This window comes from Caloenas nicobarica, chromosome Z (genome assembly GCF_036013445.1).
Source record: "Caloenas nicobarica isolate bCalNic1 chromosome Z, bCalNic1.hap1, whole genome shotgun sequence".
NCBI classification, from domain to species: Eukaryota; Metazoa; Chordata; class Aves; order Columbiformes; family Columbidae; genus Caloenas; species Caloenas nicobarica.
The window spans coordinates 97,705,133-97,724,565 of NC_088284.1; the positions used below are offsets into that span (position 1 = coordinate 97,705,133).

At 37.3% G+C, this 19,433-nt stretch overlaps 1 protein-coding gene across 1 annotated transcript in view; it reads right to left on the reverse strand.

The window, feature by feature from the left end:
* ST6GALNAC3 (ST6 N-acetylgalactosaminide alpha-2,6-sialyltransferase 3) overlaps positions 1 to 14,850 on the reverse strand; it is a 114,504-nt gene extending 99,654 nt beyond the window's left edge. The window contains exon 1 of the mRNA XM_065657180.1: positions 14,797 to 14,850. The gene's annotated coding sequence lies outside the window, so the exon portion shown is untranslated. The remainder of the gene's footprint in view (positions 1 to 14,796) is intronic.
* Between the last annotated feature and the right edge of the window lie 4,583 nt (positions 14,851 to 19,433).

The following is a 19,433-nucleotide window of genomic DNA, read 5'->3' on the forward strand; positions in this document are numbered from 1 at the left end:
AACTGCCTGCCTTCAGATGAGACATTAAATCAAGGTCATCTCTGCCCATCAGTGGGGACCACCTGGGTGAAAGGTAACAATCCCATGGCAATTTTCACAATAGTAGGATATAAGCACAATGGTCTTAACAATATTTTCCTCCTGAGGAATAGCTTCTGGTATCTGAGATTCTTTGGAAGCAATTGTTCAGCAAAATTATAGAAACCCATGGGACTATTCAAACCATCTCAACAATATTGCCCTCCTTACTTTGCAAAACCTTTCCTGTTTAGGAAGAAGGGTTGCCTGCTTCTAAGTACAATCATAGTACTGAGTCCAAGTACACATAAATACATTTTGTATAGATATAGTGTATAATCATAAGGTTTTAGAACCATGGGTTCACAAATTTCCAGTTTCCTGAAGGCAAATTTCAACAATTATTATCAAATTAGGTTAGTATCATTCAGTCTGCTGCTTTAGGAAGATGGAAAAATACAAGAAACATAAGATTATGTAAAAAAACCAAAACAAATAACTATTTCTGCATCATTGTCTTCTGAGCCCATCAATCAAGTTTATTCTATGGCCGGTGACAAAAGTGGTGGTTGGTGGCCATCTACCCCCTCTGTGCCCCGGCTTTGTGACTACAGAGAGAATCTGATGAACAGGCACATGCATTTTTTAGCTTTCATTGGATCAATCTATATTGTAAGATCAAGAGCAGAAAGAAAAACAGGTGCAACTACAGATGGATGTCAGGTTGTTGCTCTGGAGGTGGCGAAATATCACATCTTTTAATAAGAGCTAGAACAATACACAGATAACGTAACAGGATGGCATGGAAGTGCAGTGTACTGTACTCGGGGAACTTGAGCAGTCACAGAAATCTCCCATCCTGATCAAGGATTTCACCTGTTCTTCATGGACTACAATCAAGCAAGATTTTTTTTTTAAGAAATTATAAAAGCATGTTTTTCTTTCCAAGGAAGCCCTCGAAAGGAAATTGGGAGAACTTGCATCATTTTAGGTATTGATGAAATAGGGTTCTTCATTGCGTTAATTTGAGCAATCCTAGGCAGGCCTCAAGGAAGCATGTATGTTTCATTCATGTGACAGGGGAAATAAGAATGGAAGAATATCAGATAAAATAAAAACTGGACTAAAATTATCTTTGACCACAAGTGAAAATGAGAAGCAGAACCTAACATATATATAGTAGACAGTGAAATAAAATTAAGCGTTCAAATAAAAACACTGCTTCTATAAAAATAAGAAATAAGCATGTACTTAATGTCCATCATGGGAAAAATTCCAGTGAAGTTACAATTAGATTTTGAGAGTAATTTTAGTAGTAATCTATTTCATTTCTATACCACCATAATGATTTCATCAGTAACAAATTCTCTAGGTAGTATCATACTGGAAGGTTTGAGGATGGCACCATTAAATTGCATCCGTAATTGTTAGAATCAACTGCATATTACACAAAAGGGTGCATTTGTGGATGACAGTTAAATGTACCAATTTGTGAGATTAGCATTTTGCTGAAAGTAACACTAAGCCTTCAAGAACCTACTACCTACGGACCGAAGCTCATGTCAAGTCCATTTGCTGCTGCAAAATGAAACTAGGCATCCTTTCACAGTAGAATACACAAATACTGCTGATTACCATAAACAGTTTAATTACGATGAGGCAAAACACAGGTTCTCCAAATACCACAGGGCATAGCTCTAGGTATAACAGCTGTCAATATGTGGATGTTTTCCCACCTTGTTTCAATCTCCTTTGCCCTTAAACTATTGCAGGAAGCTGTGACCAGTGCTTTGCATCTGGGGACAGAATTGGTGCTGTGAAACTGAACAAAACACCAAATCTATTTAACAGGATGAGAGTCTTGTGGACACACACACCGGTTCCACAAAGCACAAGAACCTGATGTTTCCTTTGCAGTGATAACTGGGAGCAAACCTAAACCAAGCAATCTGTTATAGAAACACATTTGCCTCCCCAGATCCTCTAGGGCAGGGGTGGCAAACTCATTTTCACCACGGGCCACGTCAGCCTCGCGGTTGCCTTCAAAGGGCTGAATGTCATGACAAGGCAACTGCGAGGCTGACGTGGCCCCCGGTGAAAATGAGTTTGCCACCCCTGCTAATAGATCATTAAACAATAGACGCTACCTCTGTGCAGAACACTTTTCAAAGATTATCCTAGCTCAAATACAAAAAAGTAGTAGAAATCTAGGAGATCCTTAGGTAGACAAATACTTCATTGCATAATAGTCTATATAAAGAGATGCTCATATTGCAAAGAAACAAAAATGCTACATTCGTGAATTCTCTAGCAATTTAAAAATTCAAACAGATTAAGATGTATTATGCAATAATATCTACTCACATCTAATGTAGAAATGCCTGTTAGTGATATGTAGTTGCTAAAATTATATTTGTTTATAAAGATCTTGCTAGACAAACTAGATTTTTCAGAGAAAAATGACATGCTTTGTGAGTGAAGAGAAATTACCAGAGGCACTTTTACATTTAGTAAAGACTGATAAAAAGACTGATTTTGAGGAATTCAGAATACAGCTTTGTAGATAACTGGACAATTAATCTGAATGCACAAGAACTACAAGTGTATGTACAAATCAGATGGTTTTAACGTAAAATGAATCGCTAATTTCTTAACAGACCTGGCACATTCCATTATGAAAGCTGTTCCTCTAATGAACAAACATGTTAAACAGTAAGAACACTACTGCAGACTGAATGGAAAAAATAGTGGCCAAAAGTCATATTTCCAAGAATAACCCAAACCGCTCTAAGATCTCATATGGACCAAAACAAACAAAACAAAACCAAACACCACCACCAAAAACATCACTTTGCCTTTCAGTTCTAAACCTTTTTCTCATTTGCCTTAGACAACATACATCTTTGTGATCTTTTCCTTGTTAAATCTGCCTTATCTTTACAAATAATCTTCAGGAGAAAATAAATGGTGTTTGCAGAAAGAGCAGAAAACCATGAAGAAAGTATTAATACCAAGGTAGGCATCATCTTGAGAAACCACAAAGTCGTTAATCTCATGATAAAACCATCCAATACATTTTCGGAAAAACAAATCCCAGGTAATTTGATATCTAGAAGCAGAGGTAACATTATGTCCTTTGTCCTGTTAGAGCTGAATCCAATCCAAGCTCCAGAAAACTGAGACAGGAAGAAATGAGGAGGAGGTGGGCTTTTGCTATGGACAAATTAGGAAAAATAAGGAAGAGTTTTGCTTGCTGACATGGTCATAAAGGTGGAACTGCAAGTGTCTGCATCCACTGGAAGAAAGAAGAGAATGAGAAGAGGAAATATTTAAGATCTTTAAAGAAGCAAGAAACAATGAGGTATAAACAGCTGTAATATTTTCCCTAACTCTGTCTGAGGAAAAACTGCAGTGGGGAACTGTTAGTCCACTGCATGATCTTACCAGGGATGTGGGCAAAGGCCCAAGAATTACAAATATAAAAGCAGACAGGCTAAAACATGAATTAATGTGAAATATGGGTCAATCACGTACTAGTAAGGAGATTAGCAGATCATTGGGTTTTTTTCAGCTCTAAATTTTTTTTTTCTATATGTAACTACTTACCACACACTGAAACTAGCAGAAAAATATGCGCATTATTCATGCTATTCATGGTAGACTTGCACTGTAGTTTCGGTGAACAGGGCTGGAAGTAATACCAGAGGAAACAGAGGCCTTAAAAGAAGACACTCATTTCAGAAACCTCAGTGTCACTGTAATTTTTTTTTTTTTTGAGGATTCTGTTATGATAATAGTTTGGTTTGCAGAAAATTATTTCTGTGCTGTTCAGATAAATGCCCTCACAGACTATTTCTTCCCCAGGAAATGAAGAGTGGGTAACACCCACCAGAATGGGAGCGAGGTACTTAAGAGCAAGTAGAGGGAGCTCCACAATGCTGGTTCCTATGCGATTATCAACAGCCTGAACATAACAAATGTTTTAGATTTCGTGACAGAATTTACCTTGTGTTGCAGCCAGCAGAGGTAGCAATTCATTTTAAACAGGAAACAATATCACCCCCATCCATTGCTCGAAAATGACTTCTCATCCACAATTATCTGTCAGTTTTGCCTTCTCATTTTCAGCTATCACTAGCTTCCATGCCTAGAAAACTCCATTTCTCCTTGATTCTTGTGCTCAGCTCCAAAATAATTTATCAGGAGTTACACATGCTTATCAAAGACAGACAGAATTCATGCAAAAATTAATGGCAGTCTACGAAAGTTGCTATATATCATTATATAATACATGCTAACACTGCTGTCACATTACTTGAATTGCCCTGTCCTCTGTCAATCAGAATAAAGCATTAGGGTAGTGCAAAGATTATTTTTGTTGTTGTTCTGACAATAAAGGTCTGGCTGTAATACAATGTAATAAGTGACAATGGATCAGGGGTAGTAGATCCCAAATCATTATATGAGAATTAATCTCACCATCCTCACTTCACTTTTTGAATGTGACCAGAAGTGACTTGATCCAGAAATGTTACTTGCTCTTTATAAACATGAATCCTTTACAAATATGGTGAAACAGAAGTAGTGAACAGTACCTTTGGCCCACACCAGCAGCAGGACAGAAATCGAGGTTGGTACACAAGAGTTCTACCCTGTTCCTCTGCCTGTTCTCTGCTGAGTAAAAGGTCAAGACTGAACATCATTATTTGCATTACAGTAACGTTGTCAGCTCCATCATTTGTCACTGACACTGGTGATGACAAAGCGCATTGAACACCAAGGACCAAATGGAGCAGAAACGAGTGGACTCATCTGAATGGGGGATCCCACAGGATCCTACTCTTCTCTGGGACTCCCTGAAGATCTGCCATTGAGAGAACTAAAGAGCTACGTTTTTGAGAAAGCTACATTTCTCTGGTTTCTAACTAGAGAGCCTGTTTAGCCTCAAAACCACTGAAAAGTGCCTGTACTCAGCCTTTGGAAGACTCTGGCATGGCAGCAAATAAACTTTTTAGGGACTCGCTCCATTTGAGAAAGAAGTCATGCTTGTAAAGACAGCAGAAAGAAACTTAATGTATGTGAGCTCTGAGCAGAGACACAATTTTGCCATAAATTCTTCTGGTTGGAAATCTATTTTCCAAAGCCTGTCATCTGAAGACTGGATCAATACAATGCATTGTTCTTGGTGCTACATCTTGAATCTATTCAGGAACCAAACCTTGAGCTGAAAACCAAACCTTGTTAAGAACAGTCCCTCATCTCCTAAATCTCCAAGCAGTGCCTTAGAAGTTATCTTGAACAGTATATTTTTGGAGAAGAGAAAATCTGATGTTCTAGTGAAAGAAATTTTGGGCAGTGAAAGACAAGACAAATCGGAGAAGACAGAAGCTGAAGAAAGAAATCAGCACTGGATCTAAAAAGGAAGATCTAACAGGAAATCCTATAGACATTAGAAATTTTTACACGCTAGAAATAAGATGACATGAGAAACTGTATCATAAGCTAGAAAATATTAATAAATCAATAAAATTAAATTCACAAAAAGTACCTGAGAACAAAATTGTCAGTCATTGATCAATTCCATAATACACTGTATGTCAACAAATACAGGGCTATTGTTTTTACCTAAAAGCCAAACTTTGTCTGTCACCTTGGAGTTTAATTTCTATTGTAGTATATTTGCCAGTGCTGATCTAAGCTTTCAGTGTACTGCTCTGGAACTATAATATTTCAGGGTGGCTCCTGTGCATGTAGTCAGGCATTTCACAGGAGTCTAAAGTCATCTGAAAAAAAGCTCAAAAGAATACTTTTTCAACTTGATGCACTCCAGAAATTATATTTTGTCTTTACAAACACAAATCTTAGGCATCAGTAATCAAAAAAGCAGAAGGGAAGGAGGGTGGTAGCATCACTGAACTAGAAGCAGGGAAATTAACCCAAATCAACTTGCATGTTGGCTGGTGTAATATTAATACGTGGCCCTTGAGCATTCTTTGCAGACTGGAATAAGCAGGTTCTGCCCCCCGGAGAAATATTGATCCAAGATCTGTGGCATTTCCATCATTTTCAAATCCAAAACTCTGGGTCCTAACTGCAAGAGACTCTTAAAGACAAATTCAAGCAGCTGTTCTCTGAAAAAAATGATGCTTTTACTTGCAGCAAAGAGGACTTGTATGAACAAAGTAAAGGCAGTAATGTGCACCCCTTGGGTTAGGCATAAAAATGGAGGATGAATTGCTGTTATTGAGTGGACAATCCCAAAATCACTCTAGTAATTTTTCTGCACTAATTTTGGGAATTTCATTTAACACTGTATTTATTCATCTAATGGGCATGCCAACTGCTTTTCTGAATGACAGGAAACTACAAATTACTGTAATCTCTGACTAGCTGAATATAAAAAAAAAAAAAATCAAATGAGAAGGAAAAATAAAGATGGAGGAAAGAAATACTGCAAATAAACACACAACTTCATCTTTTCCCCACCTCTACCCAGACTGAATTGGTTTTCATTTTAGGGTGCAGCCTCATGGACTTAATTTACCGTGAACTTTTCAATGGTGCTGGTAATTATTGGTTTAGAGGTAGTTCAAAAATTATTTATGATGAGTAGACAAAATTTACAGCTACATCCACAGAAAATGTAGGTCCTTGTTACAGATACTCTATCAAGTACAGCTCCAGGATCCACACACTGCCAGCATAGAAATGCCAGTCAGGGGCATAATGTTTTCAATATGACAGTCATACAGGCCCTCTTACAGACCAAATAACACATATTTGGTAGTATGGATTAATGTATTCAGCCAGACAAGAGAGAGTATCACAAGAAAAGCAATTATTGCTGGTGCAATCTGCATCTGCTCTAAAGGGGTCTCTTAGCTCATTTCCCTCTATGCAGCAGTTATACCAGTCCACCTGTTCCAGCTCAGCCTGAGAGCAGACAGAACAGATTAACAGCTCAAAAATGCATTTAAGGTTCACATTTTAATCTAACAAAAAGCCTAAGAGAAAAGGCTCACGCAGTAGAAACTTTCCACCAACTCAGAGAACAATAAGCCAGAAAAAAACCCTAATATATTCAATCCACAGACCCTTGCAGCAGAACACGAAGCTGCCAAACACAGGCTATGACAGATGGCCTTGGGAGCAAACTTGGAAAGCAAAGGCTTTCAAGGAAGATGGCTGCACTTTAAAACTAGCCAGTAATTGGCATGATTGTCAGTGTTAGGAACCTGCTTCTTGTGCAAGTTCTAACTGCTGTGTTCACGTGTGCATTTGTGTACGTATGTGTGAGTGTATGTGTGGCTGGCACGCAGCTTCCCTGCAGGGAAGTACTAATAGCCCTGGGTCAGCTCAGTGTATGTGTCTCTGCCAGAACAGAGATGCTGGGCAGGAACTCAAAGAGCTAAAATTGCTGATTACCATAGCCAGCAGAAACTCGTCGTGTAGAAACAATTATATGAGCAAAATTCCATTTTCACTGGCTCTTTTTACTTTATGGTGTATTTTATACACCAGTACAAAGTGTACCTTAGCCATCACCACTGCATCCAAGACTAGCAAGACTTTGCTGCAAAGGATACCTTGAACCTCCATGAGAGAAAGACTCCGGGTATAAATTAGGTGAGTGACACTGAACTTATGATGAAAGCATCTTAATTTTGAAACAGCAGCAGTGGGAGGATATTCAGTTAGTAAATTACAGACCCCTGCTCTCCCAGCTGATGAAATGAATCACCAAGAAGACACCTTGCTTACTATTAATGCAAACCAGCCCATCATTAATTTAGCAACTATTACTGACAAAAGCTGAAATCACATGATGGCAACAGAATTCAGTTCTCATCCAGAGTAAGACCATGTTCAGGTTACAGCAAGTTCCTCCTTCCTCCCCTCGACCACAACCCTCACCTGCTCATTATACCAACCACCCCATCTTTCCTGTCATCCCCAGAGCTTTGGTCTCATTCAAGAATCTATTACACCAAACCTCTCTGATCTTCTCTTTACCAATCCAAAGAATATTCCATTCACTTTGTCTGGTCCAGCTGCCGTTTAATGAAAACAAAAATTTACTGATAGAAGTTTGTCTATCAAGCTGGTTAACTGCAAAGCTTAGGTTGTTCTCTGTTTTCCAAATGGTCTCGAGTAAGTTTTCATGGTGTCATGTCTCTCAGTTGGAGAGGCATGTTCATACTTCTCACACGGAAAACACAACTGGCACCTTCTCATAGGGAGTCTAACATTATCCAATATAAACCTCCCCTTTGCTAGCAGTAAAAAAAATATTCAAGAAGGTGGGAGAAATCTCTGGAAATTACATATAACCAAGGTAGATGGCAAATCTCTAACACCAGGCACATTTTCTGCTATAACTTGTAAGCTCCAACAGATGATTCCAGCCCATGACTGTGTATCGTAGGCATTTATTTCTACCAGGCCAGATTCTTTAGGGATTGACTTTTGATGGCATAGCTCACTTGCTGATAGTAATCGCTTCTCAAGTCCCTTAGTCTTTTTTTTTTTTTTTTCTTAAAGAAAAGAAAAAAAGAAAAAGGCAAGCAGAGCTGCCACATAGGCAGCACTGCTTGACTCATTACATTCAGGCTCTGTGTGGGGCAGATTTAACTCCTTTGTATAGAATACTTGATATATTTATCCTGGCACTTGACTTTTTCTCACGAGACACCATCAGAGTTGTGGCAGCTTTAAAAACCTGAGCTAATTCCATATATACAGAAAGAAAAAGGCTGAGCTGGCAGGATTTACTCTACTGAGACACACATCATCTGTGCTGCCTTCTCTCCTGCAGGTTCATAACAGCCTGATTGGTTTCAAGTGGACCTCACAGCTCATTCTGATGGTTCTCTCTTCTCCTGGGCCAAAAGGGGGCTGGAAAGAGGAAGAAGGCAGTGGGGACTCCAGTGATAATTTGTTCAGTGAGGTCTGTTTCTGTAATATAAGATGTGTTCCTGGAGTTGACCATTTGGTGGTTAAAGTCTTTGGCAGGAATTTTATTTTCAAGTGTGTGCCTACGGCTCCCAGAGCCAGCAATGGGAGCTCTGGCATAGTCAGCAAACACAGAGGGATGGGAGGGACGGGAATCAACAACCCACCATACAAATCCCCCTCAGAATTGTAACAAGCAATATGATTGTCATCAAAAATGTTATGTAGCCAATCCTTCTGTAGTATTTTCAAGAAAAGTTGTTCCTGAAAATTTATATGGCAGGAGCAAACAAATATCCAGAAGAATATACAGCATGTTTACTTTTAGTTCCATTATTATTACTACTATTATTATTATTACATGATTACTAAGGCTGCAATGATATAACAGAGCAACTGATATAAAATTGTGTCTTAGAAGGGATATAAATGATAAATGACTATGAAACAGATGACCTTTTCTTAACAAAATATCCTGTGAATTCTTAAGCTGTAAAAATGAATAAGATCCCAAAGGAAAAGACAGGATGGAAGTCATGAAGTTGTCAGCAATTAAATACTAAAGCAACTTTCTGTCACTGTATGTTCTGGTTGATGAAGCTTTTTAGTCTCCCTAGGACCCATTTCTTCCCAGCAAGAGCATGACACAAGCTTCTCTGAAGTTAGCTGAACACACCACACAAGTTCACAGTCCTGTACCTTCTGTTTTGACATGGAGCCCAGCGCTATTCTCCAAGTTTCTCTTCATAGTAAGTGTCAATCAGTATCCATCACTAATATAGGTAAAACTTAAACCTTCCCAGGTTGATTGCTAACTTTACATATTTTTAGTATTTCGTATTAAAATTTTGGACCTTCTAAAATTTTTCTTACATCCCATATATGGAAAGAAATGACTATTAAACTGTCCATCACAGTCTTTGCTTTCTATGTGCATTTTTTAATTTAGTTATTCAAGTGTTATGAAAACATGTTCTCTCATGATTGGTATAGGTCCTTCCTATGATAACTCCTAACAAGTTTGTCAACTGTGGTTTTGCTATTGTTGAAATGGTACGTGCCTTAAATTACTACCAGATAGCACATCACACGGCCTACATTTCTGCATGTGACGTTTTCCTCTATACTTCAGGTGCTATTGTGTTTTTATTTAAGTTACTTTGTTCTGGTTAAAAAAAAAAAAACAAACAACCAATACTACACACATATGTATAAGGTTTGTAGCCTCCTCCCATTTTTATTCATGTCTGGGATATTTCATTTGTGGAAACGCCCACTCATTTCAGCTGACTTCTACCACAGAACTTCTGGGGAAGAAAAAAACCCAGACAACCCACTCCTAAACAAACAAAAAACCCACACCAAAAGAAACACACACACAAACCAAACAAACCAACCCACCAAACACACAAAAAAACCCCACACCACAAACTAGACTTAGGTTGAATGTTCACACATGTATGTGGCTGGGTGTGCCACAGCCAGCAAGCAATTATTGTTTGTATATTAGTTTGTTCAGGTTACAGGACAAAATGGTGTGTATATGATCCAAATTTATTTGCTACTTCAATATCACAGTATTGATGAGGTTTTCAGTTGCAATAGGATTAAAAAAAAACACACAAAAAAACAAACCCACCTGCTACAATGCATGTTTCTTTTACCTAGTGTTCATTACTATACTGCGAGATCCTTCAACGTTCATGACACAAAGGCTCTTCTCTCCCTCAGAATTAATTTCAGATGAAGCCATTAGATCTCACAGTTGCAGTTTAATGTAGGGATTTTAGGTCATCTCAGAACTTACCCTTTTCCAAGAACAGTTTTAATCTTTGCATAGTACTTGAATATACTACTTATAATTATGTTTCAAGTGTTATTGCAGCTATATTTCAGATTTTACGTATGTAAGAAAATGCTATATTATTTTAATACTGACGGTATGGTAAAAATCTATTCAATACTCACCTTTCAGGAAGCACAATCAAATATCCAAGAACACTATTAGACTTGCCTAGCATGAAGTTTCAAACCACTAATGGGTTTTAAATTGATGTCATAATGCTGCAATTTAAATACATGATGTTCATTAATTTTACCAGAACTCTTTGTAGAGTAGGAATGGTATGAAAGAAGGAAGAAAGTTATGTTTTCTATCTGCTTGCCCATTTCTGATACAGGAGAAGAATCATTACATCAGCTTGGGGTGGCGGGTGACATTTACTCAAATGACAATAGGTTTCAATTGGGTAACCACTGTGGAGTTGTATCAAAATAGTATTCTCTGTGAAAAAATACCAGGAATAGGATAAAAGTAACTAACACATGATAGGCATGACATTACTTAAAGATGGATTTCATGAGACCTGTCACCAAAAATCTGTAGGTACAAAGTAGAAGAAATAAGGGACAGAAAAGGTCATCTTGCCCATACACCTTCCCACTGAAAGGTCAAAATTCGTGTACTTGAGCAAGACAGCAATATTGCAAAACAGGCAGCCATAGCCTTGCCCAAATCTAAGGGAGTCCCCCTCAAATGTGGACACAGAAAAAAGAAAAGAGATCCCACTGTGAAGGACTAACTATGGGATCTGTTCTCTTGAGAAGAGCAAGGGTGGGTACCAGCTACAAATTTTCTAGGTGAAGAATCATCTATTTCAGAAATATCTCAAAAGTCAAACTAAAATGTGTCTAGACATAATGAACCAGTATAGTACAACACTTCACTTCTATTTATATTTCAAATATAGTATGTTTAATGTACATAAAAGTCAGTTTTTCAAAGCCGTTGCTATAGCTACAAATCAAGGAAACCATAGCAACAACCCTGTATTATGTACAGTCTTAATTAGGGATTAAGTTACGTCTCTTTGCATTTTATATTAAATACCCCCATGCAACCTAGTTATAGTAACCTTAAATTTTTTTCAGACTTTTTAATAATTAAAATGCCATAGCATTATACTTTCAAGTCAAATACACACTCTTGAAATACGTCTTTACTGCATTATTCTGATCATACCTAACAATATACACATCACTGTTTTTTACTTAAGATAACACAGATGTTCATATCACCATATTTCCTGAACTCCTTTAATACAAATCATTGATCAGCTCAGCCTTAACCACCAAGTAATTGATTTTCCATCATCTCATAAGGGTTTCAAGTCTCATCTCATCCCACTCAACCTTGCCCCAAAAGAAATCATCTCCTCCTAACCAACTTTTTTTTCCTATTGATTGAAGTTGGTTTTGTGTTTGTTTTGTTTGTTTGGTTTTGTTGTTGTTGTGGTGGGGTTTTTTGTTGGTTTTTTTTTTTCCCCTCTCCTCAGAAAGTATGCAAGAGGGGGACAGGGAAGCTAGAGGAGTAGTTCATGTAGATTTTCTAGCTTCCCTGTAATGTTAGATGACTGGGTTGTTGGTAAATTACTCTAATTACTCTGTTTTGTTGACCTTGTACATGCACTATTTGAGTACACTGAGAAGTCAGGATTAGAGAGCCCTGGCATGCAGCACACATGGAGCCTGAGAGGAACAGGAGAAGAGAGAACAAATGTGAAGAAAAGGAAAAGGATGTTGGAAGTGGTTGATGAGCAGGAGGGGGTGCTCTCGGATAGCAGGAGACATGTAGGACCCAGTAGGGTGACAGGTTTCAAAGGACACCCTAGAAGACTGTGAACATATTCACAGGTGTGCATAGATTCTCCCAGCAAAAGAAAAAAAGAGAAAGCCAAATCATGGCTTTAAAAGCCTTCTCTGCTATCTTCCTCTCCATCACATAATTTTCTGATACTTCATTATGGTATTTCAATTCTATGAAATGAGCAGAAATTCAATATATTAGGCACTTGCAGAAATGAGAGATCTGTGTTTTAATCTCTATGAACAACTAAGAATGGCTGGTCATTTTAATACAAATAGCAAACAAATGCATATTTTTAAAGCAATCTGTATTATAAATATCGTAGTCTGAGAATGCTACGAGTGTGACTTAGGAACACGAGCCATGTAAAGCTTTTCACATGGGCAGTACAATAAACTTCCCTTGGACGGGGAACAATTAAGTCAGAAGACAGTGCATTCACAATTAGCAAGACACATTCAGTTTCTTCATTATCATTTTAATTAGCAAATATTAATGTAATGTGCAAATACAAGGAGGAAAACAATTAAAATTACTAAGTTTAAAGAGTCCTTCATGACCTAAGCTAAATTGAGACAAATGTCTTACTAACCGATACTGGTCACCAACTTTCAGGACATTCATTTTCATTTACTGTTAGAACTTCCAAGTGTGTTATCAAATTTAAGAATGAATTAAGGCTCCCACAAGCTACATCTAACCTCCGATGAAGGCGATGATGAATAAAAATGGATTAGCATGCTCCTCTCCTCTCCATTTATCAGTCCAGACTGATAGTGATCAAGTGACTGTGGCAGCTCTGCCTCATTCAGATTCCACACCTGCCACCGTGGCAATAATCCAGGGACATGCAGAACACACTGCCCTCTCATTTCTGGTGGGTTCCTAGTCCTTCTGTATTTAAGATATGCTAGATGGAGCCTTAGCCCTTTTGAACTCAACAGCAGCTCCCATTCATTTCACTGGGACTAGGATTCACACTCTGACTCAAATAGATTTCCTTTCAAGTGCTTGTCCTTTTTCTGCTCCTTAAATAACATACTTTGGGCTCCAACATACTCAGTGTTGCATCTTACATGGACAACAATTAAAAGACAAGCTTAAAAGAAGCTGCCTCCTAAAAAGTATCACCCTCTCTCATTCTGATTTTCATATTTAACACTCTAAAGGTAAAATAGTAACTAATTTGTCCAATACACTTATAGGACTGAATATCATGAAGTGGTAAAGTATTGTCATTCTCTATAAAAGCCGGTATGTGAATGAATTTCATTCATTAATATAACAATTGCAATTTTATAAAGAAAAATAAGTAACAGTAAGTAGAAGTCTGATAGTATTTTTCACAGCTGACAGTGCTATAGCTGATCAGAAACAACTTTTAGAAAGAGTTAATTTTCTATGTTAGCTTATTTTGCAAGTTTGCCTCTGTCGTAAATAGTACAGAGGGAGAGAAAGAGAGGGGAGTCTGGGCAAAAAGCACCCACCACTACCACCAACACCCAACGATGTCGTCAGATGTTTTGCCAGCTAAGACAGTTTAAAGCAGGAGCCCCTGTAAAACATATTTTTATCATTGAAGTATTTTTATCACGCAATGAGTATTTTGCAAAGCAGGTACAGGCCAAAGCATTTTAAAATACAGACCGGAAATACTACTTTCAAATAGATATCAAGTGTCAGTGTAACAGCTTCAGAAAAATCCAGTAAACCTCTAGCTCTATAACTTTTCTACACTCGCATATATTCCTTTCACAAATCATTCCCTTTTCTTCTTCCATGCAAATAAACACAAACTACTTCTTCCATGGGTATTGCAGGCAAAATGAAACATTATTAGGACTTTGTTACAAAAAAAACAAACAAGAAAATTTCCTTTTGAGTTAAAGGGACTAAAGGCTTGAAATTAATCTGAAAAATTTTCTTGTTTGTATAAATGTCAGTTTTTACTGCGACTAAGCATGATTTTAAGGCAAGGTCACTGCGCTCGCCACTACAGACATGACAGAAATTTAAAAAATTAAATGGTCATCTAAATGGTAGCACAAATTTAAAAGACACTTCGCTCAGAAACATTACTTGCTTTAGTATTTACACTGGGCAGGCTGGTAGAAAAGCAGGAATCAGAGACAGAAAAGTCTACCAGTCCATTTTGCTATGCTCTTTATAACAGGTCTTACCTCTTGTGTTTTCACATTTATATATCCGTAGTGAGTTCTCAAAGGCTGCCTTTGGCCATCAGAAAATGGAATCCATTTGACACTGGTTTGTCCAAAGCAGTTTAGGATCAAAGGGAAAGTTACTTCATTTGTGAGACGAACGATGATCAGACAGAGGAACGCTGCAATGAAACTCACAGCAACAATGGATTTTCTCTGTAATGAAAAGAAGAAAGAAAATAAATTATTAAAATTAAGAATCAGTTTTAATAAAAAATACATACCTTCTATTACAGGGTGAGGGAAAAGCACTCTAGAAAGCCTCAAGTGAAATTATTTTTATGGTAGTCACTTTGCTGCAGCAGCACAAGGAGCTGGGTGACTGAATCATTTTGTTTCAATAAATTTGCATTTCAGAGGTTTCAAGAGTTTCTTTTAGAACCGGTTTAAATTTTATTTGTATATGCAATTAAGATTTTTATGTAAACATCCACACCAAAGTCTCCATTCAAAATCATCAGTGCTCTAGACACATGACAAATACACAAAGTGAAAATACCACTTGCAGTCATACCACACAAAATTTATTGTGAAGAAGATGATCGCTACAGATTGTATTTATCATGCATTCATTTTAAATCATTCCAGCACAGCAGAACTTATACTCTCTAATCTTAAATATTTTAGAATAAATGTGAAGTCAGCACAATGGTCTGCCTTATTGGAGGTTCACAAATTGACAATGTGAGGCATTATTATCTTGGACAAGATGACCTCCATAGTTAATAATGTAAGAGATCTGAAGCCTGTATCTAATTAACCTTTGCTTTCCACCTCTAACCTAATCCAGTTGGTTGGACTGGTTAATGTAACCACAGAATGATGTCAACTTTTTCCCTGGGTAACTACCCAATCTACAGGATAAAAAACTTAAAAGAAATATGATGTTCCCCTCATTCCTAGGTATTTTTTAAATTATGCGGTCAATTACTTCTTGACAAATTAGTTAAGGACAATACATGTTAGTTAGCATATGTAAAGATTCTAGGTATGATACTCTATCATAAGAGTTATTTTTAAATTTTCCCTGAGGGACTGGAACAATCATCATTTACAGGTGTTTTTACTGCACTTTAATTACACTCAAGCTTTACCTAATTTGCCACAGTTTAATCACCCTACTGAATGTAATTCTACCCCTCTAAACAGTAAAACATATAGAAAAGAGGCAAAAAAAATATTTGCCTAAGGGCCTACGTAAGTATATAGCAACACTTAATGCTGGATGGCAGAGTCTGATCACCCTGATTTTTGTCTGCAAATACCACCACCTAACAGGCACCAGCTGAGTACACATTTAGGACAGATTTTGTACATGATGGCAATCAGATCAGTCATGCTGCAGCAGTGATGGAGGGGTGAAAGGCAAGCTCTGATTGCAACCACGTAAGATGAATTTGTTCTTTGCCTGGAGGTTCATTTGACAGTCTACAGAAAATCAAATTCAAAACGCTGAGCAGAAGAAATGATGATATTTACACAGCAAACATACTGGGAAAGGTGCAGACAAAGTGTTACTGAACACAAGCACACAGGGCTCATGTGCCCACGCACACGGCCTGGCGGCACTGCTGCCATGCTTCGGTTTGGTTTCTGGACACAAAAAAGTGAGAATCACAAAGAGCATACAGCAAATTTGAAGGGATATTGCTGTATTCCCACACACAAGAGTTTAAAAAATACTATTATGGGGGTCGATTGCATAGCTCTGTTTTGATGTATTAGGAGGCTGCAATTTATAAGATAAAAACAACAAAAGACTGAAATGGAAAACATGGGTGAATGAGGTCACTGTGAGGAGAAAGGGAAGAGGATGATGAAGAGGAGCAGTATTGTGGCAATGCGATTCAGGGAGGAATTGTAGTCAGCTAATGACTGTGCAATGTAAAATTAAACCCAGCAAATCTTCAGAGGGCAGCACAGCAGCCGCAACCCAATCACAGCTTTCAGAATTCATGGAAGCCACTGCACTTTTCATCAGCTGCATTATAACAGATTTACATTAAATTGCAATAAACTGGCTGGGGAGCACTTCTGTGTCACTTCTTTTTGTACCAGATGGAGTCAGAAATGTTTAGCTATATATCAGGGCCTTGTAAGTGTTAAGAGCAGCCAAGATGCACAGTGCAAGTGATAATCATAAAGCCTTGAGAAGGACTGTGAATTAGTCATGTTATTTATTGCAAAACAGGATTAAACTATTGCAGATACTTAAAGGGGAATCTACAGTCTCATTCCACTACCTGAGCACACTTCAATCAAAACATCCACAGCGGGAAGCAGCAATACTGCCCTGTATGATGCCACTACCCGATTTCCACATATTCTCTATTCCTGGTTTGTTGAATACCATTTGTACTTCCTTTATTTTGTGCAGATACGTTCTGAACTTGAAAACACTGCAATCAGCTTTGTGTGCTTCTCACAGGGAGCTGATCTAAAGAACCTCTGCCCCAAGAAGCATTCGGATTGCATAGTTAGATTTCCTGGCCTTCTTAAGATGCCATCTGATTTTTATATTCCTTCTCTTTAAATAAACTCCACTATAGGAGGAGGGGGGGAAAAAAAGTGCAGCTGCCTTTTGTTTTCTTATGTAAGAAAATATTGTTTGAAAAAGAAAACACCAAAGATTTTTGTCTGTGTGTTGCTTAGCTAGAAAGAACCTCCACTAACTAGAACAACGCAACAAGATAAAGGAATTTTTACAACAGAACGGAATCTGTTATAATTGTTTTTGGGAAAAAAAAAAAAAAAATAGCCATATACAAACACAATGTCTATTTATCATCTTGTACAAAGGAACTTGTGTTAAGGATTCGGTTCCCTTGCAATTTTTGTTAAAGGCATGAGATCCAACAATACGCATTCTCCAAGGGAAAAACTACTGCAAATTGCAATTTCACTGGCTCCATAAATTTCACTGTAAAAATACTGAAAAACAACAAAGCACCTACTTATCATAATTTTAGCCTTTAGCATCCCATAAGGCAGTCTGCTCAGTAGGTAAAAGTATTCTAAAGGGCACCTCTAAAAGTAATTAGTTCCCCTTAAGTTCCTCTCTCCTTTACCTGCTCAAGGAGAGGAAAAAAAAAAAAGTGTTATTCGTCAGTAAGTGCTTCTTGTAAGATCTCTCTTTCTGCAGGTAAATGGATTTTGTTATCTTTCCTGTAATAAAATTTAAAATTTAGTATTGGAGACTCCACACATTCTACAGTAATTCTACAGTACATTAAGATATGACAGAGAAGTATGAAGCTATATACAGTGATGAACACTAGACTCTAATTTCTCTCAAAATTTATCTGCATCAACATTTCAAATGCTCACACATCCTAGCATTTGGTAAAGCTATACCAACATTAATTAGCAAATCTCCACAGAAAGAAATCTTATTCCTCCTTAATTTTCAGTTCTCATGAATACAAATAGTATCTCAACAAAAGAAATATTTCTCTAACATGGAAACATCCTCTGTATAAAGCTCAACCAATCTATATATCTTGCTAGCTAATTTAAAGTAGATATTTTGATGTTGCTGACATTTAAATAAAAAAATGTATATTCAGTTATAAATATTTTTATACATATTCAGTGAGGAGTAAACAATAAGACGTTCTTAGCTGCACTACTTTCACGATTTACTAGCTTTTGTAACATTTTATTTCATTCATTATAGTACATTACTAGTCTTGATGAAAATCACAAGAAAAAGTTACCATACTTATGAATATAGGATGCTTTAGCAGAAGAGTGATGCAGTTTAGTATTTGTTAATTACACTAAGACTATGTAGCTGCTCATTCATGGTTAAAAAAAAAGCAGACCCACATCAGGTCAGAGCACACGTAGTACAATACCTGGGATCCCGCACACACTAGAACTAAACAGTTTATTTTCAACTCTTTTCACTCACTCCCCACAATAATAAAATCCCAGTTTCAGATATTTCTCAGATACCAGGCTCGTTCTGTCTACTATGTATATCAAAATAAACAAACAGTAGGCATGACTCACACTTCTAAGGCTTCAATTTATATCCAGGTTGTTAAAATAAGAATTGAAATAAAAACAGGATTGTCATAATACTATGCTAGTTAGGATTTCATGAAGAAGTTCACATAAATAAAACAATAACAACAGTACTTTCATGGGGGGGTGTGTGTATATATACACACACATATTTGGCAACATGGTGCCTTAACACTACACTATTTATAACCTCCATATCATCTGTGTCTGGCTATTTACCAGTGCCAGGGTGATTCATTAGCTTAATTTTGGCAAGAACCTGACAGTCTGAGCAAGTTTTAGTGATTTTTCTTTCATAATCTGCTAAGTGTGAGCTGACAAGAACAGTTTTTGTAGTTCAACAATGCCAGATAGACACAAACATTTTTTATGTTGTATACAGTTGTCTAGCAGGGAGGAAGAAAGGAAACATCTTCAGCATAAGAAGATATGAATTTCCTAAGTTGTAAATTTTACTTATGTACTAAATAGGTACTCAGTATCTTTACTTTCTAGCCCAAGAGCAACACTCTGCCATGTAGAATGTATTCTATGGAAGAGACTATCAAACCATTCTGCAAGCAGTAATA